Source organism: Fukomys damarensis, unplaced genomic scaffold, assembly GCF_012274545.1.
Source record: "Fukomys damarensis isolate Sample0158 unplaced genomic scaffold, DMR_v1.0_HiC HiC_scaffold_24, whole genome shotgun sequence".
Lineage (NCBI taxonomy): Eukaryota > Metazoa > Chordata > Mammalia > Rodentia > Bathyergidae > Fukomys > Fukomys damarensis.
Genome location: NW_022900936.1, coordinates 27319455 through 27337871, shown reverse-complemented (window position 1 = coordinate 27337871; position 18417 = coordinate 27319455). Strand labels below are relative to the sequence as shown.

The 18417-nt window shown below is 33.1% G+C and overlaps 1 protein-coding gene and 1 long non-coding RNA gene across 13 annotated transcripts in view; one reads left to right on the top strand and one right to left on the bottom strand.

The window, feature by feature from the left end:
- Nucleotides 1-18417, bottom strand: part of Robo2 (roundabout guidance receptor 2) — a 1584609-nt gene that overhangs the window by 976812 nt on the left and 589380 nt on the right. The gene's annotated exons all lie outside the window — the stretch shown is intronic.
- Nucleotides 1-18417, top strand: part of LOC104877268 — a 94383-nt gene that overhangs the window by 57131 nt on the left and 18835 nt on the right. The window lies entirely within an intron of this gene.

Genomic DNA, 18417 nt, shown 5'->3' with positions numbered 1-18417 from the left:
CATTTTGTGGAACTTTAACATAAATTTCACTTAGTTTTTTATCTCTATATATCATCATTGAATGACATTGAATAGTGCTGCATGGGGAGAAATTCAAATTGGGAAGATCATTTTTTGAATTAAAATTTAATTACACAGCAATTTCAATACATGATTTGGAATTCTCATTTTATGTTCACAGGTCATATAGTAAGTCTGTATGTGATCTCCCACAATGTTTTCTTTGTGTATAGCAAAATATATTAGTGGATTTTCTCCACACAAATTGCACTGTAGCTTAGACTCTTTGAGAAACTATAACAGAGTACCTAATATTGGATGGGACTTAAGCAAAAATTCCTCACAGTTCTGGAGTTTGGAGAAGTTCAAGGTCAAAGGTACCTGCAGATTTGGAGTTTGGAGAGAACATGCCTTATATTGCCTTGGCTGTTTTTTAGTTCTATGCTAACATGGCAGAAACAGAATTTCACTCTTCATGTCTTCTAAGGAAACTGATTCTATTCAGGAAGGGTCCATCATCATTTTCCAATTTCCTACCAAGATCCCAAATCCAAACATCATCACATTGGGGATTTACACTTTAACAAACCAATTTTGGAGGAGTACAAAGATTTAGTTTATAGATATATTTGTTACTTTATGACTCTGTTTCCTTGTTATTGTTGAAGAAACAGCTTGGCTCTATTATGTTACACAAGTAACCCAGGCTGTCAGCGTTTGTTTGTTCGTTTGTTTGATTTTTAATGAATTAGCAATGTATACATCAAAGTTAGCATAATCTTTTACCTATCTAGCAAATAAATACATTTATTTGTTTATTAAGATCTAATTCTGTACTTAGGATTATCCTGATCTTATGGCATTTACGTGATAATGGGAATAGAGAAGGTATTAGAAATACTTAGCTCAAATTAACAACTTAATAACTATGAATAAAAGTAAGTGAGGGAAAAATAAGTGGCCAGGAGAGCAATGGATGGTATTTTAGACAGGACTTTTTAGGAATTATAATAAATAGGGGCATAATTTATAATAAATATGGGCACAATGTTGAATATTCCTTATCCAGAATGCTTAAAACTTTGGACATTTTTTAAGATTTGAAATATGTAGATATATATATAAAAAGATATCTGGGGGATGCTACCCAAATCTATTCATGAAATTAACTTCTATTTGTGTACTTTGTATACAGGTAGAATAAAGACAATTATATATAATACTTTTAATAATGTTTTTGCATCAAACCTTTTTATAGTATGGGGTATTTCATTATTAGTTTCATGTTGACACAAATTTTCAGATTTTGCAGCATCTGAATTTGAGCTTTTAGAATAGTGATGCTCTAGTATTCGAATGCAGTTTATATAGAATTAAGAATATAAGGACGCCCATATTTATCACTCTTTTAGTATTAGTTTGTTCATATCTTCCTTTGCTCTTTCTTTTCTTTGCTGACCACCAGAATGATGATGATAGTTTTTCCCATTAAGTTTATTGGTACACTTAAAGTATACAACACAGTTACATTCATCATTGGGATCTTACACCTTTGCATGACTTATCTTGATTCTTATTTTTCCCCATTCCCCAGCCCTCCCTTCACCCCTCACCCATCCCTGTTTATAAAGATTTTGTTTCTAGTTTTTTCCTTTTTTCATATTTTTTCTTTTCCCTTCTTACCTTTCCCTTACCCCTCCCACTTTCCCTACTCCTTTAGACATTTTCTTCCTGTTACAAATATCAGTTATACATTTTGACCCTTATTTACACGTTTAGTTTTTCATAACAGAGAAACTATTTGGTATTTATACATGTGTGTCCTATTAATTTCACTTAGGAGTATGGCTTCAATATGCAACCACTTAGCTATAAATATCTCTAGTTTCTCATTCCTTATGGCTGAGTAATACTCCAGTTTATTTAAAAAAAGACACTTCTTTAACCATTCTCTAGTTGATGGGCAATTGGGCTGTGTCCAAGTTTTAGCTATTACAAGATATGCCACTATAAACATGGGTGAGCATATATCATTGTGGTATGATTCTTTTAATTGTTTTGGGAAGATACCCAGCAGAGAATTAGTTGGGTCAAATGGGACATCTACTCCTAGTTGTTTGAGGTACCTCCATGCTGATTTCCTTTTTATATTAACACCAGTTTGCCCTCCCACCAACAGTGGAGAAGGGTTCATTTTTCCCCACAGCCCCACCAGCATTTGTGATTGGTTGATTTTTTGATAACAGCCATTCTTTGTAGGGTGAGGTGGAATCTCAGTGTTGTTTTCATTTGCATCTCTCGAATGATCAGTGATGTGGAACATTTTTTCATATATTTATTTGCCTCTTTTACTTATTTGTCTGAGAAATGTCTGTTCATTTCAGATGCCCATTTTTGAATAGAGTCTTTATATTTGGGGGGAGTTCTGATATTTTTTAGTTCGTTATATTTTCTAGATAGTAGACCTTTGTCCGAGGAATAGCTGGTCAAATTGTTTCCCGCACTGTAGGTTTTCTCTTAGCTTTGTTGGTGTTTTCTATGGCAGTGAAGAAGCTTCTTAATGAGATTCCAGTTGTTGACTCTTTGTGCTCATTCCTGTGCTATTGAGGATTTGTTCTTAAAGTCTTTTCCTATGCCAATGTCTTTAAGAGTTCTATGTACCTTATCTTCCATCTAGTTTAGTGTTTCTGTTTTAATATTTAGATCTTTAAACCACTTGGATTTTATTTTAGTGCATGATGAAAGATAAGGGTCTAGTTTTAATCTTTGGCAAGTTGAAATCCAGTTTTTCCAAAACCATTTAATAAAGGGGCTATCTTTCCTACAGTGAGGATGGTTGGCTCCTTCATCAAAGATGATGATGATAGTTTAAATCTAAGCAATGTCTGAAGCCTTTCCCATTAGTTCTACTCTCTCCAGTGATTTGTTTGAAATTCATATTTTTTGAGAGCAAGAGAAAGCATTGGGCTAGAAATAGAGATAACAGATTTTGATCTAATTCTGCTCTTAATTAGATTATAACTTTTTAAAAGAAATCTCTTAATGTATTGGTTTGTACTTCCAAGAAACAAAAAGTAGATATTCTTAAGGGTACTTGCAATAGATCTTCTTATGTATTCTTTCTATACTAAATTTAAGAAATATAAAGATTAAGATCAAATTGCTGTTGCTTTACTAAACATTTCTGATAAAATATTCACAACTCTTCCTTCTATGACATTCAACTTTCTTGAAAATGCTGCTATATTCTATCTTTCAATGCTATTCTTTCTATACAATTATGTTTATTTTTATGAATATGAAGTAGTTTAATCTCTGAGCTCCATACCTCTCAATTATATTCATTCAATATTTTATAATAGTGACATTTCTAAATACTTGTTTTCAAAATTCAAAATATCTATAAAAATACCCTATCCTCACATAGCATAAAAAGCAAATATTCAGCTGTCATAAATACAAGAACATTTTAAAGAAGAAAGCTTCTCCACTGTAATTTCAAATTTGGTAATTCAAGTTTACTAATTTAAGTATATTTTTATTTTTTTTTCTGACACAACAGCAGATGATAGAGGATATTAATTCGTTACACTACCCATGTAACAATTTTAATTCTGAAAAATTGTGATAAAGCCACTTAATTTCTGAAAATCATTAGTAAGCTAACGTGCTGATCTTGCTATATATAATTTGCATATTTTGCTCCTCCATTTCAAAGTGATTAACAATCATTCACTTATCTGATCAGATTATTTAGTATGTAAGAATCATCTTCTCCTTTCCTGGAGATAACATCAAGATCCTATCAACTTAACTGCCACTATTTCAGAAGTGCCTTTGGATCTAAACTGATGGTCTCATTTTTTAGGCATGCTTAGAATATCCCTACATCTTCATCCAGGTCATTAGCCAATCTCAGTGATCTATCAATAATTAAAGCCAACTTATCTGGAAAGGATGGGAGAATTAGAATGTCATGAACATCACACACACATAAAAGATACTGTTCACTTTGAGCACAAGCTTGCTAGGAAACAGCCATGGCTTTATATTGTAAAAAGTTAGGAACTGTATAAACTATGTGTTTTCAGAACTCAGCATTGTGAATGATACATGGCAGTTTTGCAATAAATGTGTGTAGAAATGTGTTCATCTGATTTACTAGTTGAATTTATTGCTTATAATTATTTGTGAATCTCATATATTGTTAAAATAGACTTTCAAATCAGTATTTTCTACTATATGTTCTACTGTATGTAAAATCCTATGCATGATTACTGATATAAGATATAAAAGAACAGTTGTAAATGGGGGAGGGTGGAGGGAAAGGGCGGCAGGGGTATGGGAAAAAATAAGAACCAAGACCTGTCATGTAAAGGTACAGGATCCCGATGATGAATGTAACTGTACTGTATACCTAAAATGTACCAATAAACTCAGTAAAAAAAAAAATGTTTGTTGAGGGATTAGTAATGGTCTATAAAAGGATTTCAAGATCTCTTTTAGTGTTTCTTTCTGGCAAAGAACCATGAAGAAACTCATCTCAGTTCTATATCCATAAGGAAATGAATTCTGACAACTATAAGTATGACTTGTGAGTGGATTGTTTCCCAGAGTACCTAGAGTGAATCTCTGACTGGTTGGATACCCAGATGGTATATCCCTGAGTAGAAATCTCCGTGACCTGCATTTAGATTTCTGATCTACAGAAGTGTGAGGTAACAAGGGCATGCTCTTATTTGCAATTAGTTTCATGGTAACTTAGAGTGATAGGAAATTAATATAGAAGGTTTGAAAGCGTGGAGTCATATTTTTGATATTTGGTAATAATTTTGATATAACATTGATCTCATTTATATCTCCATTTTATCAGAGAATGACATTTCATGTGAAAAATCATGCTAGGCCTTTTTATAACAGATCTTCAGTCTGAATAGGATAGCAAGTATGTGTGGACAAAATCTTTTGATCTGCTTTGATATTGTTTTTAAACAATCAGAATTGTTTATTTGCTAGTGAAAGAGGGTATTGGGGTGGTCAAAATTACCGTCTTTAGAATGTGGTCCCTTAAGTCTCATGGAAACTGGCTAAAAGTGTAAATTATCTGTGTTCAAAATCAACCGTAAACTGGTGTTTCCTAACATCACATTCAGTATGTGAAGGATGCATTTCCTCCTCAATCTTGCAAAACACATTTTAATTTAGTCTAAGAGAAGTAGTGAAGGGAAATTATAGGAAACACCCATATACTTTGACAATTTTTCCTATTTTCTTTTTAAAAAAATATTATTGGAACAATTTATTCCTTAAAAATTTGACTGTTTTTGTAAAAAATATTTGTAGCAAGTTCTTATCTGATTAATGCATTATCCATGTATAAATGCAAACAGAACACCAACGTTGCAGTATATGAATATATATGTGAAAACAACTGAATAATTTAATCTTTTTTTTCATTAACAGTATGAATTCCAGAAGATTTTTAATTTCCAGAACTTGTTCATGCATAATTCACATGTATATAATGAAAACAGTAAGGAATAAAATTAAGATTAAAATCATATTAAATATCGTTAAACATTTTTTTGCATCATATATTGGTTTTGGGAAATATTCCCAGTTATTTTGTTTCATACACTAAAAACATATACAGCTTATCTTTTATTTCTAGAATAAATAAATTGATAGCTTATCTTTTAAGTAATGAAAGAGTAAAATAGGTTGATTGAAATACAATCCTCTCTCTATGCCAGGAGTTCTTAGCTTAAGCCGCTATAGTTGCTGCAGTTTTAGATAGAATTTAAGAAGTTTGTGTTACAAGTGGGAAAATCATGGATATTTTATTAACATCTAAAAAAGTATAGAACAAGTTACAGGGCTATTAGCAATCTATGACTTAAATATCACTGATATTTTCCTATTATATTCAGCTGTTGCAGCTATCTCAACATAAAATGTATCATCATTTCAAAAATTTGATTATCAGCCCTGCCAATATAGCTGATAACAAAGCACTTGTTCATAATTCTATATACTCACATAATAATAATTTAATGACATATATAAATATAATTTGCAGCTGAAGGTGCTGTATTTTATATATTAAAAATATTATTTTGAGAAGGCATCTGTAAGTTCTACAGGATTCCAAAGTGGTGAATGTCTTACATAAATTTAAAAAGTTGAAACCTCCCTATTCTATACATGATTTTCTTAGATAGATTTCTATAGATGATTTTCTTAGATTATCTTCTTCCACAGTTATGATATTTTTGAAACAGACTAGAAGAGATTTATATAGCATCACCAAAACTTTTATGCCTTAAGTACATAATACAAATTTCCAACTTCAAAAGTTGATCTTCTTTTCTGAATTAACTCAAACATTTTACACTGTCATTTACTTGATGGGTTTCTCTCTAAAACGTAGACTGATGGTTGATGGAATTGATGTTATAAATTATGCATGCCAATTTAGTGAACACAATTAAACTGAAGCAGTATGGGTAATTTGAATAATTACACGTATAAATAGTATTATTAGTCTTGTCAAAATCTGCACCTATACTAAATGTCAGCATTTAATATCAACAAAGAATGCTAAAGATTCAGAATTTTCCATCAATAGGTTTGGAAGACTGATTTCAAGATCAATTACTTGTTAAAATAACATTAGCATATATTTGTCTTACAACATTTGTTTGTGACTTTTCTCTGAAGTTTGAGTAACAGTATATACTCAAAAGTTTCAGTTATTTCTATGGAGTCCAGTGGCACATATATATATTTTTTGTATAGTTCCTTTGATATTCATAGTATTTTACAATATGTATGTGATGTTAATTATAAACCTAGTGTGTTTTCCTCAAAGCACATCTTTTATTCTTTCTCTCCGGAGAATAAAAAATTCTAAAGAATTCTACAGCTAGAATAACATTATTTTCAAATATAACTCAAGTGTATTTTTAAAGAAACTTCTACATGTGGCCAATTAGTAGGTAATTATTTGTTTGAATTTTTGGACTACAGTTCTTGATGGTTACATTGTTTTGGTTGACTTTTGGATTCAATATTAATTTAGATTTAACATTAATGTGTTGTTGTTGTATTGATAGTACACTCTCAGGTTATTGTCACCAAACAATTGAAGAAAGTATGTCTCAAATAATTTAGATAACAGTTTACTTGAGGCCTAATCATCTAGGTAAATATTAGAAATTTCTATTTTAATATTACAAACTTTCTCATTTCAGAGATGTACAGAGAATAGTGCTTTGAAAGAGAATTATGTGGGTCACCACAGTGCTCCGAAGTAAACAAGATAGGCATGTAATAATTTAACATACACTTAGTTTTTGTTTTTTTCAGATTTATAGAAACATACATTATATGTATATAATGATTTATGTATATATATATGTATATTAATATACATATATATTGAAGGTGTATGGAGTGATGTTTTATCTATACATGGTGAAAGGATTATCCAAATGAAACTAGTTAAGAAGTATATTGCTTTACATAATTGCCTGTTCTTTAGTGCTGAGTTTTATTCTTAGAAAATTTCAAGTGCTATACAACAGCTAGTGTTTAAAAGAATTGTGTTCACACCACAATTCTGAGACTAGTCTTGAGCTATGTGTTTAGGACAGAATATATTAATATTTAAAAATATTTACTTACCTAAATTTTGGTAACTGACATTAGAAAATTTGGAACTGTAATATTTGTTAGTTTCATGCTGTTCATCCTAATGTATTTCAAATTATGATAAAGACAAGTAACCTTTACATTTCAAGAGATTATATACATATGTATATATTCATATTCACATATATTCACTTTCAAATGTAGTAAAATATGTTATTAGAAAAGTTAATGCACTTAACTTATATGGAATGTAAATATTCAATATTATTTGAGATATATATATATATATATATATATATATATTTCACATAAATACCTCTGAACAAGTTATCATTTTTTTCTCCTGAGGATTGGACTCAGGACTTCATCCATGCCAGGCAACTGCTCTACCACTGAACTGTATCATTGAGCCAAATCCCCAGCCCATAAAATGTCATTATTTCAAGAAATATTTGTAATATTTTCTAAGGTATGTTTAAAACTGAAAATAATCTATAGGAATTTTTCCTCATTGAGTATGATTACTTTTTGTCTGATGTTCAACAAAGAATTTTGTACATACTTTAAAATTTACATACTGTTTAAATTTATATACTGTTACATAAACTATTTCTTAATCAGTCCTATGTAGTACATTGATGAGAACATTAAAATTCTGAATCATACTGAACGAGTGAGAGAGCTATTTGAAATGCAGACACAAATTTACTAAATGGGGTTTTATTAGGTTCTTCCTTTACTCATGGCCCTACATTATGCCCATTAGGAATTTTCTGCCAGGTAGGTAATGACACCAATACATGATGCAGTCACATATTGCTGTGAAATTGTATTAAGTCGCCAATGAGTGATACAGACAGAAACCTATGAAAGCCCTCGAGAATAGAAAGGTCAAATGTAATCTAGTAACAGAGCTTGGGTGAACTCTGAAAGAGGTAGGGTGACTGTTCCATCCAATATCTATGCTACCACGTTTTATACACACATCTACACACACACACCTAATCTTGAAAATATAATACACCTTGAGTAATTCTTCCAACAGATGTGCGAAGTAAGTTAAATTAGTTCCTCAGTAACTAAGCCGGTGAAGATATGAATGAGGTGAGACTGCTGAGGACAAGTGGGTGGGGAAGGAATAACCATTTCTGTCTGGCCACATTGCATCTTCACTGCATAAAGGCTTAATAAAGAAGGATAGGGAGAACAAGAAAGAATGAATCAAACAGAAACTACATTTTAAAGGCGTAACTTCAAAAACTACTTCCTTATCTGAAAAGAACTCTTTTTGACTTTTTAAAAAATAATACATTTGGATACCTACAATGTAAAAGCAAATGTATGACATTCACAGCAGCAAATTAAAAAGTAAAGGAAGATATTTAGTCTCATAAAGCTCATATTCAGTAGAAAAAAGCAGTAAGAAATATAAAGGAATCAAGAACATGCTTTCATATAGCTGCTATGAAGTGAAGAATGGGGTTTATGGAAATCCATTGGGTGCATTTAGATGGGGGAGTGGGTAAAAAATGGGAAAAGGCGGGGGCAAATGCACCCACCAGCCTCCCTTGTTCAATAGCAGAAGGAGTAATTGTCTCAACGACATAACAAGAAGCCAACTTCCAGTGCACAAAGCAATAAAGTTCAGGCAAACAAAGATTGTTGAAGCAAGAGGGTGAGGTTTCTTTATATTCAAACCCACACCGTCTGATCGCTGGCTTCAAAGTGGATTTTCTTGAATGCTCTCTAGAGACAGTGTCTGGCAGAGACATTACAACCTGGCACAACTCCCTTGCATTTGTGAACAGCATTCCTGTTTTAATAACTGGACTTTTATCTTAATGCATCTCCTCACAGTCCATGACAAGTGCTTCTAATTTTCAACACCTAAGAAGAAATGATAACGCACATGTTCTAATACTGTACTGTGTAATGTATAATATATGGTAGCCCCTAGCCATGTGTGGCTGCTGAGCATTTGAACTGCAGCCAGTGTAACTTGAAAATTTTGAAAATACTCGGTTAAATAACATACCTTGTCAAATTAATTTATCTGTTACTACTCATAAAGTATGACACGAAATGTTTCAAAATATTTATGTGGCTCACATGATTTTTCTTTTAGAACTACACTATGCTAGAAGGAAGGGACTCAAAGAAAAGAAGTCTAGAATGATTTCATAAAGCCCTGGTTTTGAATGGCTATTGGAACTAAATCCGGGAAGTAATTTCCCATAAAAGGTACCATAGCCACTTTAAAATTGAAGAATCTGAACATGGCCTTGTAGGTTGCATGTATATGCATGCGATGCTCAATCACCTCAGTTATGAAATCAAACTTACATAAAAGTTTCTCAGTGATCATTTGAATGTGTCTATTACTATAGTCAGTTATGATGCTTAAACTCTGTATGTACTTTCGCAGCAGAGAGTTAGGCTTTTTAAGCACATAGTCATTTGGCTACAATCATGAAGATCCTTTATCACAAAATTAACATTCAGTATTTAATAAGGAATATCTTTCTCAGAGCAATATTTCAGTCATCTTGAGATACATCTCATTTGTGGTTGAATGCATCTTACAAGTATAACTGTATTACTTTTATATCCTGTTAAGGACACTAGAGGGAGCCTCACCAAATAACAAAAGTTTTGAGAAAATTCTTACCTTCATTACATGAAGGTGACAACATAATTATTCATGCTTCACAGAACTCATAATCACAGAACTTATAAAAATAAGAATGTGCTATTGGAACCCTGAATATATGTGATAGAGATAGTTTGATAATTGTTTGGCTACATAATAGCTATATATCTTTATATATCATTATATTATGTAAAGGAATGTATAAACACACACTCAAATAAATCCACACAGAAATATATTTTTAACTAATGATAAATTTTGCTAACCAGATCTAAAATACAAATAATCTCATGTGTGCAAATTCACCAACGAATAAGTGTTTTTCCCAAATGTACCAATTGCCTGAACATTATGCTCAATCATGAAGCCTGTTGACTTTCTTTTCATTCTTTATCAATGATGACATGTTTAAGAGAACTGATTGTTTCATTGGTGTTTGTGGTCTATGACCATGACTTAGATCAGTTAGAAAAAATGTGGAAATGTGGTTCATAAATCAACAATATCAGTTTTATCTGGCAATTTTGTAAAGTTGCAAATTCAGCTTTATAATCAGACCTCCTGAATCAGAACTGGGATTTAGGGAGACAGAAGCCTGTGCTTAAACACATTCTTCAGGTGATTTTGTGACTCCCTGAAGTTTGAGAATCATGGGTATAGAAGAAAATATCTAGTGCAGTACATTGTCTAAGAAACTTTTAGTGTAGTAAAATAAGATCATTATTTCTCAGGTAAAAAGGATATTGAAGCCCCTCAATCAAAATTTATAAGATTCCTGAATCACATTATTGAATCAAATTTTTTCCCCAAGCAAATATACAGCATAACAATGTAAACTCTCCCTCAATATCCACTTCTGTGGTGCTCTTTCATTGCTGGAAGGAGAAGATGAATAAGTTCATGAACTGAAAGAAAAAGAAGTGAGGGATTCTGTATTTGGACCTGTGCCTGACACATAATAAATGGTATAAAATTGTTAGCTATTATTATTACTTTCAATGTTGTTTCTGTTATTATTGTTTTCTTTGTTAGAAGACAAATTCCTACAGGGTATCCACAAGGTGATAAACTGTGAATGAGAAAATATGTCTTGTGCTGAATTATTTTTATTTCTATGATACAATGGGAAATGTGTTTGTCAGAGGGTTTAACACAAAACTCAGCGGATAATGCAGATTAAAAATCCTACAGGAGGGCAGCTCGGAAATCTCCCCTGAGGTCCAAATTTGAAGTGCCCGTGCACCAAAAGAATATGACAGAAGGCAAGGTAGCTAATAGTATGGGCCTCAGTGTGGGGCGTAGTGAAAGTGGGACTTGTCTTGCAGTACTAGGAGTGTCATAGCAAAGTACCCCCAACCGAGAGGCTGCAGGCACAGGCGTTCATTAGCTCAAGTTCTGGAGTGTAGAAGTCCAAGACTTTTACTAGCTGGGTTGCTCTCCTCTGGGAGCTCCAGGCCAGTCAGGTCTTGTGTATGGCTGTCTTCCCCTTTGGGGTTTCCCATTTTCTTTATGCATGTCTCCCTGTCCCAAGTTCATCTTTCTATGAGCATACAGTCATACCGAACTAGTTAACTATATTACTTCGGTAAGAATCCTGTCTTCAGGTAAGAATACCTTAGAGGCAGGAGACATGGCATTGGAATTTCAACATATGAGTTTAAGGGAGAGGGAGCAAAATAGAATCGTATAATTTTAAAAATTGGGTGTGATTGTGGCAATTTCATACCTACATGAACAAAACATACTTTGAACGTATTCCCCCTCCCTAATCAGTTTTCCTTCCTCCCATTCCCTTTTTATCAAGGGATTTTTTGTTTTGGACAAAATAAATTTCAGTGAGATTATACGATGTCACATTTGTGCATTGTCTACTGGTCATTATACCTGCTCAGAAGATTTTAAAAGAATATAGTTGTGTGATGTGTTTCCTGGAAGACATAGCCAGTAAGGATTGGAATGGGAAGAAGAGAAGACAGGCAAAGTCACAAGTAAAGAGAACTGGATCAAAAGCCTGCTTAAAGAGAGCATGAACAGAGTTTGAAGAGAACAGAGTTGGGGGAACTCAAGAGCTATCTTGGATGAAGACATGTGTTTCAGGGTTTTAAAACAAGAAAGAATAGAAAGTTGCTGTAAATTGGCCTCTAGGAATTTACTTGAATGCATTATTAGATGATGATGATGATGATAACAGAGACTAATGTATATCATAGATAATAGTGAAAAGCATTTAAGTAAAGCATATGTGACATTAGGTATAGGTACCAGTTAGATCCAGTGTGCACTTGGAAATAAAGGTTATCGGTAAAGGAGAGTGAGGGCTAAAATGTCACCTAGGCTCGCAGTCGGATGGAAAATTATGAGAACAAATATGTATGTTCAGTAGGAACCTAGAGAAAGGGGGAAAATGGACTGAGCGGAAGATACTAAAGCAACATCTAAGAAAAGTTATACAAATGACAGGGAAGGGTGGAAAGGGTGGTGAGAGGAAGAAAAGAGAATATTAAATCTGTGAAAACCCCAAAAGGAAAAAAGAGAAAAAAGTAGGCAGTTACACTGTTGAAAGGTTGAGACAATCAAGTATATTATCGCCAAAAGTGAACCACTCTAGCATGTAAATTCTAAGGATAGAAATGTAGATAGCAATGTTCCAGCCTTTCTGTGTGACTGTGTATTTATATTACCTATCATTATCTTGAGAGAACTCTGTGGAAGATTTTTATCTTCTTCTTTAAACTGATTGCTACCGTCAATATCAACTTAGTTTGATAATTTATTTGTTTGAGAAAATATTTAGCGTCTATCATGGGCCATACAAGATAAATTCTGAAAAGAGTTATAACAGCTTCCATCTTCAGGGCACTCCTCAATTCATGTGATATTTGCACTAATGTGGGGATGTATAAGGTGTTCATTTTTGCCTCCTGGCTCTCTGGGAATCAAAATTACTTTGCTGCTGCATCTGAGTATTATGCTTCAGCAAAAAAGTCAGTTTTTTATTTTCTTTTCCCAGATATATCCCCAGGTAAAATTTTATAAGCATTTGTTGTGATTCTTCCTAACATTTTAGGAGCTACTTGTTCTCCTTTTGTAGCAGCGAAGTATATAAAAATAGAGTTGCTATAAAATAGGAATCTACAAGCTGCCAAATTTCAAAAAAGTTCATTTGTTTCAAAATTTTCCAGCCATGGTTTTTGTTTTCTAAAGTGCTGAGATTAGATTAGGGGAATGCCATTTTAAATATGACTCTAATCATAATAATCATGGCTGGTATTACAAGCAGACAACCACAAATATAAAGATTCAAGCACCTTACCACATGAAATGGAAAAAGTCTCTTAAATATACTTATATAGGGAGGGGTAAGGGAAAGGTAAGAAGGGAAAAAATATGAGAAATGGAAAAACATGGAATCAAAGTGTTTGTAAATAGGAAAGTGTGGAGGGGATGAGGGGAGGGCAGAGGTATGAGGAAAAAATGAATACCAAGATCTGTCATGTAATAATAGAAAAAACTTACACACACACACACACACACACACACACACACACGTGTGTGTGTGAACCAAGGGAATCTGAGAAAACTGATATCAGTGTTTCACTTTTCTATTTGCTTTATTTTTCCTGTATTTTTTTGAGGAAGATGAATCCTGAAATATTTATAGTAATATCCTAAACCACGTGTTCAATTATGGCTGAGCATTTCAATTGTATGATACTTTTCATGGAAATTTTTTGTTTTATAAAGACAAACCATTTTTTTCTTAAAATGTTTTGATTTTCATATGTACCCCATAGAATTTATGGTAACAACATTTAAATGCCAGCTTTTTATCTTGCTAGTAATATTTATATCCTTGAACATATATCCTTTTATAAATATTACTAGCAGGATAAAAAGGTGGCATTTAAACGTTGCTACTATAAATAAAGCTTTACATCTGATGCCTGACTTGAAGGGTCAGTGTTATGCAGCAGGTTGAGATGAATTATTTTTAAAAGAGAATAATAGCACTAGTAATTTTTCTCTTTAAAAAACATGAACTAACTTAATCACATATTAAGGACAATATCTAGATTAATTTAGTCCCCAAGTAGTGTCGATGGCTCTGCCAATATTCTTGTCCCTTTAGACAGAAATGCAAGTCAAAGGAGGCTCTTTGACCTCCTTCTGTCCTGTCAGTCACTGCACCGTAAGTCTGTCATACGGACTCACTTCAGCTCTGCCAGCATAGTCCTATCCGTGTCTATCTTAGCCTCATCTACTATAATGATTTTATAACACAAATTATAATTAGTGATGTTTCATTATCTCCAAATCCTGTGCAGATTTCATGAAATTTTATAAATTTAATAATTTTCTTCTTTTCTCTCATCCAATGATATTTCTCTTCTCCATTACTCCCGTGGTTGATTTGCTCTTTCATGCAGACTATTCTTGAACTTTCCTGAATGTTCCCTCTGCTTAGATAGATTCCAGTTTTGCACATCCATGATATACTTTCATCCTCCTCTTTCATTTTCTACCAAGCTCTTTGTTTTGCTTTTTTGTATTAAAAGTATCCTGGTCAAGATCTTATTTGCTAAACCCCATGTATTACAAATGTTCTCTACTCAAATACAAATCTAAAATAAACAAATTAGCACTGAATTGTACATTTCCTTTTACATGGTTCTTTTGCTGTTCCTGCATGTTGTATTATATCCTCAATTACTGAACCTTGTAACTTAAAAGCCGTAACTCCAGAACTGCCACACTCAAGCGTCTCATTTTCTATTTTTTATGAAGTATTTGTGTTGAGAGCTTTGCATAACGAACTCTTAAGCATATGGCCACTTTGCATTTGAAACAGATCATCTGATTAATTGTTCCAATATTGATATTGCTCTGTCTCAGAAAAAGACTCATGACACTTTATTTACTCAACTTTCAAAAGTATAAAGCTAGCCTTACGAAAAACAAAGTACAGTTGTCTCTCAGTAACTATAGGGAGTTGAATCCAAAACTTTCTAAAACCTTCAGATGCTCAAATACTCTATATAAAATAGTATAATCTTTGGTTATAGTCTGTAAATATCCTGCCATATGCTTTAATCATCTCTAGATTACTTTTAAAATAAAGTACAATGCAAATAACATGTAAATAGTATTTATTTTGATTTTACTATCCTTTATGGAATAATCTGTATGTGATCAACAAAAATGAAAATTTTCTTCCAAATATGTTTTAATCTAGTACAATGTAAGTGCTATGTAAATAGCAATTATTTTGATTGAAATATAATGTTGTGCAACAGTGACAAAAAAGCCCATTTATTTCAGTATAGATTCATTTTTTCCAAAATATTTCTGATTCGTGGATGGCTCCATCAAGGGATGGGGAAGCTGCAGAGAGAGCAGGCACTGACCGTAAGATATTTCAAAGTTAATTTTCTTAGCTGGCAAAGCTTTGCAGACTGATTAAAGGATGCAGTTAGGTAATCACAAGAACAACTAGTAAAGGCAATGGAGGCCAAAACCGAACGGCATGGGGAGAAGAGAAGGAAAAGCAATCAGGTTAAAATAAACACGTATTCACTACCTTGACAATATAGTAATAGGTAATAAATTTATTAAGAAAACTCAAATAAAACACACTGCCCAACAATGATTAACAATGATTAACAATGATTAACTGCTGTTAATATTCCAATTCACTAGCAGACAATAGCAGGAATTAAAGGGTACTCAAGCTGGCCTGTCAGACCTCCTCCTCCTAATGATGTGGCTTCTTTAGGGGACTCTCGCAAAGAACTCAAGGGTGAGGGCTAACTCATGGTGCCTTGTGACAAAGAGGAGAATCCTGACTGGTGTTTAAGTTCTACGGAAATGCTTTTACCATGTATAAATTCATCTCATTTTAGATCAGTAAGGTAGGTGATGGTGCTAATTTTCAGGCTTTGAAAACAGACTCAAAGTTTTATGTCACCTAAACAAAGTCAAATCTTTTTGGAAAGGAGCAATAAAAATTTACGCCATATTTTGTCAGCTTCCAAAGTTCATACATATGGCTCCAGCTGACCTCCATCTGGTCTTAACAGGTAAACAGATTAGACATAAAGTGTCCCTTCAAACACATTAACCAAAAGCACAAGTAGGAATTTTCCAAATAATTAAAATAAAATTTCACCATTCTTGGGGATTATTTCCAGTATACCACACTTGATAACATCTTTCTGTTTCTATGTAATTACTGGAGTTCACTCTAATTATCTACTCATTCCTTTGAAAATAAATAAACTAGTAACATTACATATTTATTGAAAATAATTATATCTGACTTTATTGAAACTTACAGTCTAAGAGAAAACAATAAAAACAAGTGCATAAATAAGCATAACTGTAAAATATTTAATTTTTAAAAGTTACATGATGCAAAAGAATAGGATGTATTCAGTAAACTGAAGAAATACTATTTTAAGTGGGAAAAGAAATTTCATGCTAAAAATTTTATTTTTTATTTAATTGCTATAAGAAAGCAATGTAAGGATTTTTGCAAAATAAGATAATAAGATCTAATTCTTATTTTTTAAAAAAACTACTCAGTCTTAGCTTTCAGTCATTATGACAAATACCTAAAAAAATCAGCTTTATTTAAGATTTATGTTTTGGCTCATGGAAAGTTAAAACATCATAATGGAAAGCTACGGTAGACAAAAGCTACTCACTCATGTAAATGAAGAGAGAGAGACGGGAAAGAGGAACAGAGAGAAGGAAAAGATAGAGGGACAAAGGAAGAGAAACAGGACAGAGACGCAGTGGGGAGAAAGAGAGACAAAGAGCACAGGGGGGCGAGCGGAAAAGGAGGAAGGTGTGATGGAGGAGATACTAGAGAAAAAAAGCAGAGAAGGAAAGTAAGAGGGAGTGGGAAAAGAAAAGGAAGAAAGGAAAGAGAAATGAAGAACGGGAGAGGCAGAGGGACAGGGACAGGGAGAGAGAGAGAGAGAGAGAGAGAGAGAGAGAGAGACAGGCAGACGGAGAGGAGAGGAAGAGGAGAGACAGGAAGGTCCATGGAGAAGACATGGTCCCCAAGGAAAGGCCCCTGTGATCCACTGTCTTCAACGAAGCCCGACTCCTAAATTGTCTTAATTACCTAACAATGTCATCAAATATGAATCCATCAATGGATTAATCCCCTAATTACATAGAAACCTCATGATTCAGTAATCTTTCAAAAGTCGGAAGCATGAAGACTGTTATATTAGAGAACAAACCTTTAACATGAGAGACATTTCAGGGATATTTTAGATCTGAACTGTCAAACTCAGGCTCCGGAGGACGCACCGAGAAAACCATTTATAGAACTACAGAGGGATGATAGTCAGGAATCTCAGTGTCCTGGAAGGAAGAATTGTTCTACCAAGGGAAAAGTGACGCTGGAGAGACTTTGGTGTATCTCTAGACATATTTGGAAAGGAAAATTTCCAGACAGTGGTAAATTTTACACAGATGGTATTCAGAGTAGGGTGATTTTGATTTCAGCCAAGCTGAATATGGAGGCACCATTTAGTAAAAAAAAGAAGGCTGACATATTACAATTTTGGATGAAAGAATCAATAGCCAGAAATTAAATATTAGGCATGTACAGCCTTCAGGTATCTAGTTGCAGATTTTGTATAAGTCTCTGAATATATTAGTTAGAAGCTGTAATGCAAAGTATATGGAAAACTATCCATTTATGCCTGGCGGCTAATGTGACAGGATTGGGGAAATTGCTGAAGTAAAGAGTAAAGTATGAACAAGGAGAAATAGAACAAAGAGACAGATGGGGACAAGAAAACTTTATTAAACTTTATTCATCAACTCGCTTAAATACCGATGAGAAATACAAAAAAATAATTGGAAATACAAAAAGAAAATTGGGTTACAAATGAAACTAAAAAAATTCATTTTAGTAGGTAAGAAAGGAACAGATTTTATAGTAATCATATTGTGAAGCTGAATTGAGAAGGAGTAGAGACCGGGCAGGAAGAGTGATATATAACTATGGTTTGATTTAATAAATATTTTGTTATCTATTTATAAAATGATGGGATGGATTCCATAGTATAATTAATAACTAATATCTGGAGTTTGTG